The sequence below is a fragment of the Dryobates pubescens genome, chromosome 6, assembly GCF_014839835.1.
Source record: "Dryobates pubescens isolate bDryPub1 chromosome 6, bDryPub1.pri, whole genome shotgun sequence".
In the NCBI taxonomy this organism is placed as follows: Eukaryota; Metazoa; Chordata; class Aves; order Piciformes; family Picidae; genus Dryobates; species Dryobates pubescens.
The window spans coordinates 9,718,593-9,731,115 of NC_071617.1; positions in this window are offsets into that span (position 1 = coordinate 9,718,593).

The following is a 12,523-nucleotide window of genomic DNA, read 5'->3' on the forward strand; positions in this document are numbered from 1 at the left end:
CTTCATATAAGTTCTGCACAGTACTCGGGTTAAATCAGTAACAACTTTTCCTCTTCTCTGTGACAATTGTGGCTCCTTTAGTGACTCAGGCTTTAGCATTACTCATTGTAGCCAGGTGGGGGTTGGTCTTTTCTCCCAGGCAACCAGCACCAGAGCAAGAGGACACAGTCTCAAGCTGTGCCAGGGGAGGTTTAAGCTGGATGTTAGGAAGAAGTTCTTCACAGAAAGAGTGATTGGCCATTGGAATGTGCTGCCCAGGGAGGAGGTGGAGTCACCATCACTGGAGGTGTTTAGGAAGAGACTGGATGGGGTGCTTGGTGCCATGGTTTAGTTGATTAGATAGTGTTGGTTGATAGGCTGGACTCAATGATCTCAAAGGTATTTTCCAACCTGGTTAATTCTATATTCTAGTCTAGTCTAGTCTAGTCTACTCAGTATATTATCTGAAGGAAGTAGCTTTGCTGTTAGGGTTTTTTTGATCATGAGCAGAAGTTTTATTTGTATTATCTCATGCAATATTGGTGGGAAACATATAATTCTTTGCTTGATTTTTCTAACAGACTTTTTCTTTCAGTTTAGAAGAGACTCTTGTTCCTCCCAAACCAGCCTTGTACTTTTCATAACAGGCTTTTCTTAAGGATATACTGCAGGGTGGGGGAAAAAAAGTGGAGATGAATTGCACCTACAGTTCTCCTGTATATCTCAGGTAGCTCCCTCTCTGAGATAGTCTGCAACAAACTAAACCACTCTGAGTTTCTGGCAGCCCTGAGTGCACTGCCAGGCTCTAATTGTGCTGACAAGCCTGTAAGAATCTTTTCTGTAGTTTTACTTCACAACTCTCTTCTCCTCATATCTTTTGTGTTATCTACAAAATATCTTAATACCTATTCTGAAGTGTGATGTGCATATCTATAAGAGCTTGCACACCAATATCATAGAATCAGAAAATAACCAGGTTGGAAAAGACCTCAGAGATCATCAAGCCCAACCTATTACCTCATACCTAACAGCTCATGATAACTAAACCATGGCTTCAAGTGCTACGTCCAATCCTTTTTTGAATACTTCCAGGGACAGGGACTCCACTACCTCCCTGGGCAGCACATTCCAATGGCCAATTCTGTGAAGAACTTTCTCCTCACCTTGAGCCAAACTTCCCCTGGTGCAGCTTGAGACTGCTGTGATATGGTGTGGTCTGTTCACAGCACAGCATACACCAGCATTGCTGACAGGGTGCAGAAGTAAATCACATTCCTAGCACTGAGTACAATGAAAATCAAGATCATCAATAGCATAAAATGCTGATACTCTGGACTGCAGGAACATTCCTGGCTTTCCTTTTCACTTTCCGGTAGGTATGAGTCAGCAATCTGGAGTACAGCAAAGCTCTACCAGAGCATGACTTCAAGAGGGAAATGGTTACAGTTTGTCAGGACAGTTGGAACATCTTGATGATCAGATGATCATGACAGAGTTTTACCACCTCTATACATCCACCTCTCTCTGCCTTCACCTTTGCATCCATATCCATAAACTTATAAATCAGGCTGCAGGTGCCTAAATATAATGTCTCTGGCCTGTGGTGATGCTTGTGACATCTGCACAGGTGGGAAGTTTATGAAGCAGGAGACTTGTGTCTTGGAAACCAGGCATGACACCCTGTTTTCTAGTGTGACTCTGGGAACCTATACATAATGAATCCCATCAAAACTTGAACTGCATGATTCCTGGTGATGACAATTTTGGTCATAGTTTAGGAATTAAAATATTTTTTTTTGTTCTCCTAAGTGAGACAGTCTTCATCATTTTTGTAGTTGTTGGATTAAAATAAGCATGTCCAGAAGTGAGTTTTTTCTTTTGGTTAATGAATTACATGAATTATTCTAATTGGTTACCTGTTCTTCCTCACTGACTACAGGACTCAAGAGGGGCTAGATTAGTCTTAAATAACTACTATTCAGACATCTCTAGAAAGATGGAGTAATCTAAACACAGGCTTCTAATGTAATTTCAAATGTAATATATCTCACACCTTTACAGAACTGGCAGAAATGACATACTCTTGATCCTCTCGAGTAACATCTGGAAGCTATGAGATGCCACAGTGTATGGAATGGCTCTAGATGGGATTTTAGGCAACTGAATCCCACACTGGGGAGAGGTCCAGCTCCTGATTAAGGAGTGACAGTTATGTATTTATATATAAGGGTCTGCACAGATACCTGAACCATCTTTATATAAAGTCAGTGGAGAACTAATCAGTTTAGGCACTAAAACCTGGAGTGTAATTCAGATGAAGCTTGCACCTTGGGTGAAATTTCATAGCCTAAAAAGTGTCTAATAACAGATCTTCCTGACAATCCTTGCCATGACTTTTATTACATTTGAAGGGAGAAGCCGTAAGTTCACACACTGAGTTAATACAGTGAGGCATGGGAGCAAGTTTCCTTTGCTAGGAGCATTTTCAAATGCAACCACAACTTGGACTTCATTCCTTTGTGTAGTCTGGATGATACACTGAAATTAGATCTCATGAGAAGCTTTCTGTAGTTGTTGATGATGGATTTATCCAAATATGGGTATACCATTATTCAGTACCATGTATGACTAACTTTACTTAGTTACTTCATTAAAATCCCCCCCAATATATGCTCTCATTAGGCAGTTCATTGTTGTGGTATTACTAGTATGCTTATTGAGGATATATTACCGGTTTTATTGGGCATTCATATATTCAGAAACCCTCAGAATAGGATAAATTTTAGATTATGAATATGAATTAGCTTATGCCTGTGTAATTTTGGATTCATCCTGCCTTCACATTTGGATTTGTGACAATTTAGTTACCTAAATACTTATACACAAGCATCGTAATCTTCTCCTATTTTAAGGCAAAGTAGCATAGAAAATAAGTTATTCTGCAATTGCCTACCATGATGCTTGTCACAAGTTCACTGTGTGAAACCAGAAAAAGCAGGACCTTTATCCATTGCATGTACACATTTTTATTTTCAATTTCTTTGTAGCCTGCAAGGGATTTTAAAGCAGATTCAAGATGTTTAGGAAACTGAGGTCTACCTGTAGAGATTGTTGAATCCCACTACTAATTGAAGTATGAGGTCCACAAGGGTTTAAATTGCAGCTAGTGACATTTAGGACAGGTAAAAGCAGCAAAGGTAGTTGATTGTAGAAATAGATTACCTAAGGCACATTGTGGAATTTCTGTCATGCAAGGCTTTAAACAAAAGGTTAGACAAATGTTTGTGTGGAGTACTTCAGCTGTAGTTTACTCTTTCTTTGGCAATGGGATGTATTAAACCACCCCTCAGTATCTTTTCCAGTCTTATTTTCATTGAGAATATTTGAATTTTCTATTAATTTAGAAATAGGACACAAAATGCAGATATTTTAAACTAAGACCAGTAAAAGGTATAAAATGTTGTAATTTTATCTGAAGAGTGTGATCACACACAAAGCCTATAAGCCATTATTAAAGTTGCTTCTGAACTTAGTCTTGGGGTGATGGATTTAAAATTTTAGCGCTAACCACAGAAGATTCTGTAATCAATAATGTAATACTTTATGAGAACAAGAATGCTATGAATGTGTCCAACTGTAATGGCTTTTTCATGACCAGTAAATACAACTCTTCTCAAAATCCATGTACTGTGTGAGTCAGATTCTGCTGTCCTTACTTAATATACTCTGTGCCAAAAATACTATGCAGACCAACTGACTTCTTGTTTATGTGAGGAAAGCCAGCTGGATATATACTGCAGAATCTTATCCTGGCTCTTTTGAAGAAAACTCTTATTAAATAAATCATTCACAGATAGACAAATCTGAACTTGAGTACCTGAAAGTTAACAATGATTCTCCTTTGCAACAAAGCGACAATATAAATTCACTCCACCATACACAGCTGAGATAGAGTTCTACCACCTAAGCATTTGTACTCTGGTGATCACTGCTATCAGAGTAAAGAGGAAGGTTCAAGTCCCATTTTAGGCAATAGTGATTCTATTGAGAAAGTGAAATTACTAAGGCATTTTCTGGAGGAAATTCTGGATCTAGCATTGGAAGCTTTATTCTGTGTGTCAAGAGTGCAAATATAACTATGGAGGAAAATGATTCTGCCCTGTAATGATTCCCACCTAACACTCCATCTCTAAACTATTGCATAATTAATAGCTCATGCATTGATAAGTGCATTGTCATCATTCAGCCATGGTAGTCAAACACACCAGGGTTAGATTATTCTGTTCTGCACTTTTTAAAGCTATGGGTATTGCTGTGATACATCTGAGTAGAATGATCATTCTGAAAGATAGCCTCAATGTTACCACTGTATCAATAAAAATGGTAAAAGAAGCCTCTGAAAAGAACAGCAATAGCTTTGGAGTTACTGTTGCCAAGTATGAAGCCAGAAAAAAATGAAGGTGAATTGAATACAAAATTGTGGCAGGTTGAAAATTCCCCCCAGCATTAAATTTGCCAGACCAGCTCAGTTGGAAGCAAATGAAAGCTGTATTTACAAGCAAAACTACAATCTACAATGGAATGCAATGAATATGTACAAAATGCACAGGATTTACAATATTTGCAGGTATTTACAATTAATAAACAACACAAGGATCCCCCTGGTCAAAGACCAGGGGTAGCTAATAGCTTCTCCCTCCCTGTTCCCCCTTGCCCCCTACCCCGTACATAAAAGGGACAAAAGAAAGGAGCAGAGAGATGTTAGACTTAGCCAAAACAGAGCAGCCAAGGACAAGCAGAAGCGAGTTAGTATCTCTCCCAGAGTGAAGAAGTGAGGAGAGAAATTGTTTACATTAATAGCTTAAATCCCTTATCTTTCTGGTGGAATTCTGATGGAACTATCATTATTTTCCTTTTTACACCCAATAGTGATTTATTTACATTTTACTACTTTCTGTTCAAGATCTGTGGAAAATTCTTAAAGGCATAGCCTAAAACTACCACAGAAATGCACTTTAAGAGTCATACAAGTAATTATATACCATTTAAAAGAACAGGTTCCCTTACCCCTGCACTTACTCTTTCAAAGTCTTTCCCTTGTCAATCACTAATATTTTGGTTTTATTTAGACTGAACATCAGCTAATTCACACCATCCATGTAATTTTATCACATTTCTCCAGCACTATAAGGCAAAGACACTTACACATATGCTTGATGAAAAGCAGGTGAAGAGTTTATGCTAATATTACTTTTAAAAATATTACTTATTATTATATTTTAATATTTTAATATTTTAATATTTTTAATATTTTAATATTACTTATTATTATATTTCCACATATTAATATTTCCAAATTAAATATTACCATTTACAGAATAGCTTTTCTTTTTTCTTCCCTTCCCTTCCCTTCCCTTCCCTTCCCTTCCCTTCCCTTCCCTTCCCTTCCCTTCCCTTCCCTTCCCTTCCCTTCCCTTCCCTTCCCTTCCCTTCCCTTCCCTTCCCTTCCCTTCCCTTCCCTTCCCTTCCCTTCCCTTCCCTTCCCTTCCCCTTCCCCTTCCCCTTCCCCTTCCCCTTCCCCTTCCCCTTCCCCTTCCCCTTCCCTGAACCTCTCCTCTCCTCTCCTCTCCTCTCCTCTCCTCTCCTCTCCTCTCCTCTCCTCTCCTCTCCTCTCCTCTCCTCTCCTCTCCTCTCCTCTCTTCTCCTCTCCTCTCCTCTCCTCTCCTCTCCTCTCCTCTCCTCTCCTCTCCTCTCCTCTCCTCTCCTCTCCTCTCCTCTCCTCTCCTCTCCTCTCCTCTCCTCTCCTCTCTTCTCCTCTCCTCTCCTCTCCTCTCCTCTCCTCTCCTCTCCAAACCTCTCCTCTCCGTACCTCTCCTCTCCAAACCTCTCCTCTCCAAACCTCTCCAAACCTCTCCTCTCCAAACCTCTCCAAACCTCTCCTCTCCAAACCTCTCCTCCCCTCTCCAAACCTCTCCTCTCCTCTCCTCTCCTCACCTCTCCTCTCCTCTCCTCTCCAAACCTCTCCTCTCCTTGCTGAACCTCTCCAAACCTCTCCAAACCTCTCCTCTCCAAACCTCTCCTCTCCGTACCTCTCCTCTCCAAACCTCTCCTCTCCAAACCTCTCCAAACCTCTCCTCTCCAAACCTCTCCTCCCCTCTCCAAACCTCTCCTCTCCTCTCCTCTCCTCACCTCTCCTCTCCTCTCCAAACCTCTCCTCTCCTTGCTGAACCTCTCCGAACCTCTCCAAACCTCTCCTCTCCAAACCTCTCCTCTCCGTACCTCTCCTCTCTGAACCTCTCCTCTCTTCTCTTCTTCTCTCTTCTCCTTTCTCTTTTTCTTTCTGTTTTTCTTTTTCTGTTTTGATAGACCTATCTCTCTTCCAGTCTGCCTTTCATGGGTCTATTTGCCCATTCTCTGGGAAGGTGCTTGTATAAGCATAGTAGCTGTAAGTTTAACAAGGCAGGTGATATGCCTACCAGCTATGCATGCCAGTATGTACTGAGCTGGGGAAAAACTATGCATTGACACCAGTCACTGTAATGCTCTACTGACATTCAGGTAACTGCATAGCGAATGATATCAGTGGTTGTTGACATATGTACACATTCCAGCAAGGACCCTCCACTTTCTCTTCAAGAATGAAACTATGAACTCTAGGCTGTTGTTCACTTTTCACTGCTAAAGCACCTTGCTGAGGTTGCTATGCAAGAAGAAGAATAGAAAACCTTAGTTGAAGTAGAACCATTCTCTCTTGTTTATTTTGTGACCTCTCTTCCAAAACACATGGCAGTTACCACATACACACAAACCCCCACAACAAACAAAAAGAATCAAGCAACCAAACAAACCCCAAACCAAATCAAACAAAACCACCAACAAAAAAAGCTTTTTCCTTCTTCTTCACAGAAGCTTAATTTTAGATTCTGTCTCTGTGTAAATTCAGCTGAACAGAACAGTGGTTTTTTTTCTCACCCTAAAACTCACTACTGGTTTTTGGTATCTTCATGAGTATATTTCCTCCTCTGAACTACACAGACTATAAGATTTGTTTGGCTTCCAAGTGCATTCACATTGTTCCAAGTGCATTCATGTGGTAAGGACAAAGGCTGCTCTCAACAGCTATCTTTGACTCAATATATTTCTGAAACTCAATGCAAATCATTGCAGTGAAAGATGAATTGCAGAGAAGTGGTTGATTTGAACATCTTTACCCTGAGAAGTTTCATTTCATCTTAGCTCATCACAACAAGCTCCTCTGGGGTGAAAATGTAGCAAAATACATTCCTAAATAGAACCAGGGAGCAGTCATCTAATTCTTTTCGAGAGAGCTCTCAATCTTCCTGTCAGCCTAATCTTCTGAGAAGAATTCTTTCCCCTAGAATAATTATAATCAATAATCTTATATGCTAGTGATATAACTTCTGCACTATTGTTTACCTGTCTGCCTTTGGGATTGGAACCGTATTGCACTTGGACTGCTGAAATTTTGTAAAATGTCATTATTTGACAGTTTAGCCATCTGCCCTCATCCAGATGCTACCATTCTCCTAGACTGTTCTGTCACTGGATGAATGCTAAAAGCACAGCAGCCTCCAGAACCCAGTTACTGTGAAGAAGTGTATGTTACTGTTTGCTAGCTCAGCCTTTTCCTCTAAAATATTATGCATATTCATTACTCTTCTGAATATGTTGTCTAAAAAGCTATTTGGAACATATTTTAAAAAAAAAAAATTGAATTCCTATGCAAATTAGCAATTTTTGACACACAAATTCCTTCGTTTCCCCCCCCCCCCCCCGCTGTCCCATTTCCCCCAGGTGAATGACACTCTTTGGATCCTGCCCTGAACTGTGAAAAAGTATCAGCAGTTTTTGTACAGAAGCTAAAGAGAAGATCTTGAGAAGATCTTCTGTAGTAGTTCAGAGCTTCTCTTCTTTCTTAAACATCCTCTGTTTTTATCTAGTCATGACAGCATCATAAGTTCCTTTGGGACATTGTTTTACTGAAGTGGCGTGTTAAGTCATGTCTTTCAAACCTTTTTGATTTGTACCTTTCTTTCTTCCATATACTGAGGGGTTTGAAGCACAAGCCCTATGAGGAGAGGCTGAGAGAGCTGGGGTTGCAGAGCCTGGAGAAAAGGAGGCTTAGGGGAGACTTCATTGCTCTCTACAACTACCTGAAGGGAGGTTGTAGCCAAGTGGGGGCTGGTCTCTTCCCCCAGACAACCAGCACCAGAACAAGAGGACACAGTCTCAAGCTGCACCAGGGGAGGTTCAGACTGGATGTTAGAAAGAAATTCTTCATAGAGGGAGTGATTGCCCACTGGAATGGGCTGCCTGGGGAGGTTGTGGAGTTCCCATCATTGGAGGTGTTTAGGAGGAGACTTGATGGGGTGCTTGGTGCCATGGTTTAGTTGATTAGATGGTGTTGGATGATGGGTTGAATGTGATGGTCTTGAAGGTCTCTTCCAACCTGGTCTATTTTATATTCTATTCTATTCTATTCTATTCTATTCTATTCTATTCTATTCTATTCTATTCTATTCTATTCTATTCTACTCTATTCTATGGATCTGAGTAATTGCTTTTCCAGAGAAAAAAAAACAACAAAACTTCAAGAACCGCAACAAAAAACCCAAACCAACTAGCCAACCAAAACAAATCCCAAACCAAAGCAAATGCCCAAAACACCAAACATCCACCCAAAAAAACCCCCCAAAACCAAAAATACCCACCCCCAAAGCCCTGTACATAAGCATTTCATTAAAAAAAAAAAAAAAAAAAGGGGGGGAAAAAAAGCAAAACTTTAAAGACAAGGTCACCTAGTTATTTTATAAACCTTCTCAAAGATAGAGAACCCTTCTGGGAGGGATGAGGCATGCAGTTTTGGGATGTAGCAGGAACCTTTCAACATGAAGAAAAACAACTGTACAGAGGATAAAGGATAGAGGAACTTACTTATTTCCTCAGTTCTTAACACATGGCATCAGCCTAAAGGCTATGTGGAGGGTCACAGAGGCTATGAGTAGAAGGCACATTTAGGATTTAGGCTTATACATCAATAAGTAACTGTCTTAGAGATGTGGCTGGCAGGCAAAAGGATACAACTTAGGAAAAAAGAAATACAAATCCTGCTAGGTTAATCATGAACTTAGAGGAAGGAATAAATCTCATTTTCATGTTCTTTACTTAACTGGTGTTATTATTCACCAGTGGGGGAGAGGCTTGAATTCTTGAAAAGGTTGATAGGATCATCTCTGTATCTGTATGCCTAGGTACTTAAGCAGTTCTTAGCACTGCAGTGTGTGAGTGACTTCCAAACACTGAGAAATAAAAATAATAGCTCATGTGTTTTTCTGTCATCTAAGATTTTAAGAGAGGTAAGTTGGGTGATACAAAAGAAGGAGCTGCATGTGTCTGGGTAGATACCAATAAAGCATGCACAATCTAGCATATCATCTACTGGAGAAATCTAGACAAGAGATAAGAATCACAGAAGAAACACCAAGAGAAATAGAGAAAGAAAAACTGAGGAACTGCTGGCTGAGGAAAGAGAAGGATGAAAGTGCATTTTACCAGCAGCAGAATAAATTAAAATATGCAGAGGGTGAGAGTTCACATGGTCACTTTTAGTCAGTGGACACTGTGATATTTATCCTAGTAATAGAAGCTAAAAATAAAGTGTCTGTATTAGACAGAGGCAGTTATCACTAGAGGGAAAGACACACTGAATATGGCCTCTACCTAAATAAATCAAAAATGGATGCATTTTTTAATCCCTCTCTGGCAAAACATTGAGCTAATATGCTAACTAAAAAAGATAAGTTTTAGTCACGGATATGCTGGCTGGCAAGTTGCCTACATGGAAGCAAGTAATGGATTTACCCTGTTCTATTTCCACAGTTGTTTCTTAGAGAACTAAAATACAGCTCATTTTCGTGATCTTTCACCCTGCTGCTGTTTATTAATATTTAATGGTATTAATTGCTTTCTCATTCACTAACAGATATTTACCTTGAGAGAAATTTCAAAAGCAGAAAAAAAGGGTTTTTTGATACATAGAATCACAGAATCATAGAATCAGTAAGGTTGGAAAAGACCTCAAAGATCATCAAGTCCAACCTATCACCACAGACCTCATGACTACTAAATCATGGCTTCAAGTGCCACGTCCAATCCCCTCTTGAACCCCTCCAGGGATGGTGACTCCACCACCTCCCTGGGCAGCCCATTCCAATGGCTAACAACTCTCTCAGTGAAGAACTTTCTCCTCACCTCGAGCCTAAACTTCCCCTGGTGCAGCTTGAGACTGTGTCCTTTTGTTCTGGTGCTCATTTCCTGGGAGAAGAGACCAACCCCCTCCTGGCTACAACCTCCTTTCAGGTAGTTGTAGACAGCAGTAAGATCTCCCCTGAGCCTCCTCTTCTCCAGGCTAAACAATCCCAGCTCCCTCAGCCTCTCCTTGGAGGACTTATGCTTGAGGCCTCTCACCAGCCTCATTATATACTGAGAATAAACCGAAACCTTGTGTGCCTGAGTTGTTTTCTTATCTCTTTCTTGTCTCCTCATACTTCTTTCTGCCACCTCATTTCTTTGTTATTTTGCATAAGTATCACTATGACTGTGTTGAATGTTGCATAATTTTCACTGTTGGGTTGGAGGCTATCTCTCAGGCTGTGACTCTGAAGGGAAAAGAAGGCCAAGAGTGAAAACTGAAAAATGGACCCTCATTCTCAAACTCATATCAATTAGCATATGTTTGACACTAAGGCTAAAACTGACACATATATAATTTTATTGAATTCAGGCATGCTATATGTACTTGTAAAATTATATATGCTGGATTGATTGCAGTTTTGGGTTTGAAGAAGAGGAAACTACAACCTTATAGAACAGATTCACAGAGAAAACCTTCTTAATATAGATAACACCATGCACTGCTAGCACTGTAGATTACCACTAATTACAACAAACCTGAACATTTAAATCTGCAAGAGGTTATTCTTCAGGCAACATCTCTTTGGCTGCCAGACCCAGTAAATGGATAACACTTCAGGCTTCTGTAAGCTCTCTGGCAGCCCTGTACCTGTACGTCCATTGACAGCAATATATCTTGCTACTTTCCTCCACAGCCAACTTTGACTTCCATTTAGTGTCCAGCATGCAGATCTGAAGGTCCAAAGGCACTTCTTGACTTGCTGCCTGCTACTTGTTTGCCTATAATGACTCTTGGGTCAAAATACTCCTTTTCCATATTGGACTCTCTTGATTTGTAGGTCATAGGACTAGGGAGAATGGAGCAAAACTAGAAGTGGGTAGATTCAGATTGGATGTTAGGAAAATGTTCTTCGGCATGAGGGTGGTGAGACACTGGAACAGGATGTCCAGGGAGGTGGTAGAAGCCCCATCCCTGGAAGTTCTCAAGGCCAGGCTGGATGGGGCTCTGAGCAACCTGATATAGTGTGAGGTGTCCCTTCCCATGATAAGGTGTTGGAGCTAGATGATTCTTGACATCCCTTCCAACTCTGACAATTCTGTGATTCTGTGAAGTATTTGTTTTAAAGAACTGACATAGCAGGTTGCAGAGATGAAACATAAAGGCATGAGGAGTAGATAGAAGCTGAGTGAGTATACTGCTGAACTGCATTGTATCTGTCAGTATTGATATCTTCACTTTGTTATAGAGTGAGTATCAGGCTCTATAAGCCTCATTGCATAAATGGGCTATGAGATGCTTGTGAGAAAAAAATGCACGTGGGAGACAGCACAGAGCAGGAAAAAGTAGTGTGCTGTCTAAATTTCCCTGTAGCACGTTTTCATGATGATAACAAGCAAGAGCAGGTTGTTAATTATGAGCACCCATGTTAGACAGAGTTTATATTTCATGCTCCTCCTTTTTGAGCAATGTTCCTGCTTTGTGAAAATTCAGCCCATTTCTAGCTCTGAAAATTTCCTCAAACTTTAGCTCAGAAAACCTCTCTGTTATGTTCCCGTCTTTGTCTCCCCACCTTTCACCACTCAACATCCTGTCCTGTTCTACTTCTTACTCACAGTGTCAGCAGTGCCATCAGTCAGCTCCCCACAGTCATCTGTGATTTTATTCTTCTCATCCAAATTTTTAATTCATTTACTTCATTGTATCTGCTTGGTCTGGTGGGCTTTCTTCTGTATTGTGGTCTCTCTGCCTACACCTTCATATCTTGAACCCTTTTCTACCTTCTACCAAAATGGTTTCAATTTTTGTTTGAACTTCGTTGCCTCTGTCCTTAGGTGACCTCCAGTTCCCAGCTATCTGCATAAGCTTTACCATTGATTCTAGGCTGTCCCTTGGGGCTGTAGATTTTTGAGGTCACAGTTTTGCATTTTCTCGGCTGAAGGATCCTCGTCTCTAAGGTTTCAATTTGTTTCTGTTAAAACATAACATTAGATTGGGGAACTGGAGTGAAGTGAACAGATACTGGATTAATATCACAAACTGACAGTTTCTAACACTGCAGGGAAAATGTAGCCATAGCAGCCTGAAATCACTTTTAAATCTGGTTGATAA